This window comes from Urocitellus parryii, chromosome 12, assembly GCF_045843805.1.
Source record: "Urocitellus parryii isolate mUroPar1 chromosome 12, mUroPar1.hap1, whole genome shotgun sequence".
NCBI classification, from domain to species: Eukaryota; Metazoa; Chordata; class Mammalia; order Rodentia; family Sciuridae; genus Urocitellus; species Urocitellus parryii.
The window spans coordinates 46,557,403-46,564,148 of record NC_135542.1 but is presented as its reverse complement, the minus strand read 5'-3'; the positions used below and the strand labels follow the sequence as shown (position 1 = coordinate 46,564,148).

Here is a 6,746-nt window from a genome sequence, read left to right as displayed (position 1 = left end):
CAATTATATATTTATAAACTGGATGGTTTAAATGACAAATATATATCTATCACAGTTCTGAGGCTGAGAAGTTCAAGATAAGGCACTGGCAGACCCAGTATCTGGTAAAGCATTGAAGGTCCTCTTCTTGGTTGCAGGTGGGCACCTTCTTGCTGAATCCTTGTGTGGCAGGGAGACATTCTAGTTTCTTCCTCTTCTCATAAAGGCACTAATGCCATCATGGGGCCTCTACCCATGTGTCCTCATTCAAACATAAATTACTTCCCAAAGACTCTACCTCCAATACCACTGTATTGAGGATTAGAGCTTCAACATATGAATTTGAGGAGAACAAAAATGTTTTAGTCCAGGGCTGGGTATATAGCTCAGTTGGTAGAGTGTTTGCCTCGCATGCACAAGGCCCTGGGTTCAATCCCCAGCAACACACACACACACACACACACACACACACACACACATGTTTAGTCCATAGCAGGGCTGATGGATGAGCACAGCCCAGCAGCTGCTGGACAAGGCATGTTAAAGGAGCATACCATGCTTATCTCACACCCTCAGTACAGCCCTCCCTTCCCCTCCTTCCCATCTGACCACCTGCTTGCTGGCTAAAGGCATGTATTGTAATGATGGGGAACCTCAGTGCTCTCTTCCAAGTCTCCATTCCCAGACCATTGCGTAGCCTGAGCCTTCACACCCATTCTTCAGGGAGAATAAGGACTTTGAGCATAAGCCAGAGGGTAACTGGAAACCCTTTACTCTTGTGGTTCCTAGATTCACCCCCTGAGGACCTGCATATTCTAGCTTGTTATTGTACTCATTTGCTAAAAGCCAAAAAAAGAACTTGCACCTGAAAAACACTGAACTTTGTTTGGTACTTGGAGTTCCAGGGTGTGAAACTGGAGGTTGATCCTCTCCTTCTGCACAGGGGAGAGGGCTGAGGAATCAGAGAAGCCGCTTTCCAAAGCACACAGCTGGCCCTGGATATCTTCCCAGCTCTGCTGGAGAAGGAAGGGTGGGCCAGACAACCAACGCCTCCCCAGGCCAGGGTCCAGCCAGAAGAATCCCACAGCCCCAGGTCCCTTTCAGTCCCAAGGCCTGACATGCAGGTTGGGCAGAAGTGATCTGGCAGTCTGGAACAACTGACCACTGCCAGCTGGTGGTGGCAATTTAAATCTCTCTGATGAGCATGGCTTGTGACCATTAAGATAATTCCAATAGCCAAAAGAAATGTATAAATGATCAGCAATCCATGTGTCTATTGCTGCTCAACAAGCTACCCAACCTGACAGTTCTGAACAACCAACATTCAATATAATTATTTCTCACAGTTCTAGGGTTTGACTGGGCTCAGCTAGACGGCTCTCCTTCAGATCCCTCAGGGTGAGGTAGAGGCTAGGGCAGGAGACATCATGGAGTCTCCCTCACCTGTGCACTTCCAACATGGCCTGGGCCTCCTCCTTTTAGTCTTTATTAAGGTTCTGCTCTGTGATGGCAGATACAGGGGAATGAACAAATTTAGACCATGCTGTCTTTCCTTCCTCACTTCAGTCTCACTCAAGAAATGGTGCTCCAAAATTGAGAAGAACTAAAGAACCATAGGAGTTAATATGAGGCAAAGAGGATGAGAGGAGTTGATTTCAGCACAGGAGTGATCCACCAAGGCATCTCACAGGGATTGAAGCATGAACTGGATTCCATTGGTGCTAACTTTGAAGCTGTCATTTTTCCATAGCTGTGAACAGGTGTGTTCATGTTTGTTGTTTGTTCTGTCTTGATGTCAAAGTAGAGGAGCAGAGCAGGTGATAAAAATCTCTCACACACACACACACACACACACACACACACACACACAAATACACACAGAGCCTGGGGGGAGGCAGGGTAGATCCAGGAGGGACTGACTTCTCCCTCCTCACTGTTAATACTTTATTCTCCCATGGGGGGTTGACGTTGACCCACCTGAGAGTAGCTGAGCTGACTGGAGCTTACACCTGGGTTGCAGGGAACAGAGCTAGCACAGGAGACACTTTCCAAGGCATTTGGGGGCTGCCACAGCCAAGGGGAAATACAAGCCAAATCTTTAGATGGTGTTGAGAGTCGCCCAAACTTGGCAAGCTGAGCTCACTGGAGGAATCCAAAACATATGAGCTGGCCTGAGAGTCAGAGATAAGCCAAGGTCATAGATGGGCCAGAAGTAGAGGTAAGCAAGCTCTCCACCATGAGCAAGGCAGTGAGGGGATGGTGTACTTGGTTTTTCCTTTGTTAGACTTCAGCCAGGATATCTCTGCATGAATAAGACCATCTGCAAGACAGCCTGTTAAAATAACAGCAGTCTCAGGAAGGAGTCACGGAGTACCCTCTGTGTGACATGCACTCTGCTGAACACTTGCTGAACATTTTCCTTTAGTCCTCTTTTTAGCCCCATATTATATATGAGGAAACTGAGGCTCAGAATCAGGAAAGTTTTGACCAACAATTAAGTTTCAGAGTCAGGATTTGGAGCCTCAGCAGCGTGACCCCCTCCTGAACAGGTGCTGCTGCCTGGGCCATATCAGATCACACCCACAATGGGCCTGTGATGTTGGTGACTGTTTCCTTCCTCTCTCATGGGAGTGGAGTGACTTGCCTGGAGCCCAGTGGAGCCTGTGCATGGCAGAGTAGGGATTAGAGCCCATTCTGATTTCAATCCAAGCTCTTTCTCTGCTCCAAAGGCTGCTATTTGGGCATGGAGATTGGGGCTGGGGGTCCTCCCCTTCATCCCAGACTGGCCTGGTACAGAGTTAAGGAGAAAAAGAATGCAAAACAGATCTCACATCACCCCAGAGGGAAAAGAAAGCAGATCGTTAACAGAGGTGAAGGGCAGGGCAGGAAGCAATGCAAACCATATACCATATCCCATTTTTACTTTAAAAAAAAATAACCTTGTCATTTTTTTAAATGACCTGTCCTGAAGGGGGAGTGGAGCAGGTACTCCCAAGAACTGAACACCTGCTTTCCTCACTGCTTGCATCTGCTCTCTGGCCTGGCACACGTCTCCTCTTCCCAGGGATGTTTTTAAAGCATCTTCCTAGCTGAGTCCAAAGAAAACATTCATTTCGATTATAGAAAGAGGCTCATCTGCTAGCCTGGACTTGTGGGAGAGCCCATAATCCCTGTATTTTACCCCCCATTAGCCTTCTTCTCCAGGAAAGAAATGTCCTGCTCTTTAAAGTTGAGGCCATAAAATTGTGACAGCTCACTTGCAAACAGAGATGATTCTGGAACATGAAACAGCCTTTCAGATAAAATATACAACTCAGGTGTGGGAGTGAAGGGCTGGGGGTCTTAAAACTCAATCAGTTGTTAGTTATGTTTTGTTTTATGGATATAGCCGGGCTGTTCCCTACTGTAGAGCATCACTAATTCCAACATTTTGGACATATTTCCCATTAGCCCTTTATTTGAAATTTTATGCTTCCCCTCATAAAAACCTTCAGCAGATTAATGTTCTTGGGATGTTTATTTATAAGTACAGCTGGTCTCCCTTCAAGTTGTTTTATTGTTGGGTTGCCTGAGTGTGCCCTTTGTGTAGCAGCAAAGGGGTGGACCGTGACTCGGTGACCAGCATTATCTCAAAGAGATGAGGAGATGCCCCATGGGGGTGAGATGGGGGTGATGGAGGACAGGGACATCAGATGGTCTTTGAGGCCTGCAATGCAGAGCCACAGGCAGCTTCCTTTTTCTGATCATCCTCATGCATATTCGGAGCCAACTGTGTGTGAATGGTGGTGGGGGACCCAACCAGTCTTCCTGGTCTCCCAGAGGGATCTGCCCTGTGGACTCTTCTCTTCCAGAGTGAATTTCCTTGACTTTGTTCAGGCAGTAGCTATTCTCCTTTGAGCTGAAAAGGAGGCTCAACATCCAACCAAGATTACCAGGACTACTGCCATCTTGAAGGAATGAACATCATTTCTTTTATAAGATGCATGATAATCAAAGGTCTTATAAACTTCTAAGTTTATACCACTCTTCCCTCCATATTCCTGCTTCATTAATTTTATCCTAAAGGTAAACAATACCATTAAATTGTTAAAGCCAGGTCTTTATCAAGTTTGTGTGTGTGTGAGTGAGAGAGAGAGAGTGAGTGTGTGAGTGATTTTACTGAGGGTCACCAGATTGTATGTTTTCACTGTACATATGACTTCCTGGGGCTCATGCATTATAGGAAACTCTTTACAACATCACTGATGAATATTACCTCAGCCTCTGTCATCTTCCCCATGACTGTGGGCAATGTTGCCCTCTGACTTTTAGAAAGTTCTGCTTTCTATTGTCCTCTTTTCATATTTTATTAGTTTCACCCCAGCCTTCAGGGGCCACATATTCTATTCACTTCCTTGAGCAATTCAAGGATCATCACTGGCCCCCCAAATCATCCAGTCAATCCAGCCAATATATCCTAGTGCCCTTCCGTACCAAGTGAGAACCCAAAAGAATGTTTGCAAGTTCCTTCTTCTTTGAGTTTATCTGTTCTTCAAGGAAGAAGCTTGTCAAACATGTCATCCATTAAGCAGTTATGAACTCTTGGAAAGGCTGATCTTTGAACCCATGCTTCTAGGCTCCAGGAAGAAACATCTTTTATCATTCAGATATCTTTCAATTGCATAGACACTGTTAGAGGCAGAAACATTGAAGCTAAAAAACGAAGAGGAAAAACCTTCACACCAAGTGGCAAGAGATTGGCATTAATCTTGCTCTTGCTTTCAGAGATCTTTGGTGATGTCTAATAGCCCCAGAGAATACAATCCAGGGGTTACACATTAAAAACTATTTATATGATCTTTAGAGAAACAAATGTCTTGGCCTCTTTTATATTCTCCAAGAGTCTTTCACCTCTTCACTCTGTCTTCAGTGCTCAAAGGTCCTCTGGGCCAACCCCCAAAAGCCCAGAAATCAAAAGGAAACAAAGATATAAACAACTGTGGTCGTGACATCAGGTTATTTAAGGGAAAAGATGTACAGTTGTTGGAATGGATAATATCTTTAAAATACTGAAGATTTTAGCAAAGATGTAACCCTGGAACCTAAAAACCTTCCATTATATCCATGGTTAAATACAAGGCTCTGGGAAATCTTGGAAGGGCAGAGATCTATCCATCAAGATTGGGGTCTGGATCACACCATACTTTAGGGCACTTGGGGGGCCAAGTCAGTGGTGCACAGCTAAGAAAATGTTTTCATTTATACATAAACCTCACTTCCACCTGCCTCCACCTACCTGGGACCAAAACTGACCAAGTTTCCACACCACAGTTGCTCAGGAGAAAGGGATCCTTCCTAGGAGAAGCCTGGAAGCAAAGCTGGGCCATTGGCTGTGCCATCTTCACTGAGTCAGGCACTCCTTCAAGGCCAAGAAAACCACCATAGAGGAGAGGACTGTGACTTTGGATGCACAAGGAAGACTTCCTGAAGAAGAGGAGACCTGAAAAAGGAAGGACAGTCAAGAGCCTGGGGAATGGGAATGGGAATAGCAGGAGACAATGCTCATTCGTCAGCAACATATTTGTAGAGGGAGGAAAGAACAGGCTTGTTGCATAAAATTTTCTAACTCAGAAGACTTGGTACATGTGAATGTCTCTGCTTTCCACGCCTGAGCAATCCCCCTCATGCAGGACTTCAGTCCCTAAGAAATATCCATGATCCCACTAAAAGGCTGGACTCTGTTTTGCTCTTTCTTTCCACGAACTATATTCACCTCTGGCCCTCCTAGAACAAGGCAGCACCTTAGAATCCCTGACTTTCATTTAAGGAGAAACAAAACCTAGAAAACTCCTTCTTCCAGACGACACAATCATGAGACTGGGTTCCTTGCTTTTAACAAGGAGTAGAACTCCCACTCAGGCTCTTAGACCATAGGTGGCAGCTCTGGTGCTATGGAGCCTTAACTAATGTGGTCTCCACCAAAATCAGATGATTCACCCAACTCACAGCAGGAGGGAGAGGTGTGTGCAGTAATGGAGAAATTAAGAGACCAATCAGTTGCTGTTCCTGCAAAGAAAAAACTTCCTTCCAGAATTGTGTTTGGATGCATGAGAGGTACTAGGGACAGAGTTCAATATATTACCTCCGATGGCTGATTTCACAAACAACCTGAATGTCAGGGCCTTTTGCTTTCTTACACCCACAGCTTGAATCACAGCTTGCTGAGCAGGAAGAGACTATAGACCATCAAATCCTTCCCCTGCTGCTGAGAAGGCCAGGAGCCTGACGGAACCTCCAGATAAGGAGAGGCTTCCCTAAGCCAGGACTTGGAATAGGCATGGTTTCCAGGAAGAGGGCCCAATGCCCCCTTTCCCAGACCTCAAACCTCCTTTATTTCAGCTCAAGTGTCTTGTACTGCTGGCTGCATTCAAGTCCACTCAATGAAGGTAATAAGGCCGAGAAAGTTCCCATAAGGAAGACACACACACACACACACACACACACACACACACACACAGAGTTCAATGTGTCCTTTGAGCAATGATATCCCTCCAGCTCACTTTGGAAGAATTGACTGTCTAGTTGTATAAGGCTAACTGATGTGTCTTTCTTATGAGAAAGATGACACATGAAAAAGAGCTAAGTATCAGTTCCATGAGTAATACACGTGCATATATTTGTATGGGAGGGGGCATTACTTCATGAAGTCCAACACAGATATTAGTATTGTATATGTTCTGTAAAACTTACCCAACTTCTAGGGCTCATAGCACCCCCAGGAGGGTATA

General features: G+C 45.4%; 1 non-coding gene across 1 annotated transcript; it reads left to right on the top strand.

Moving 5' to 3' along the window:
• Positions 1-354: 354 nt before the first annotated feature.
• Trnaa-cgc (transfer RNA alanine (anticodon CGC)) lies at positions 355-428 on the top strand. The gene has a single exon. It is a non-coding gene; the product is annotated as a tRNA-Ala (tRNA).
• Positions 429-6,746: the final 6,318 nt, after the last annotated feature.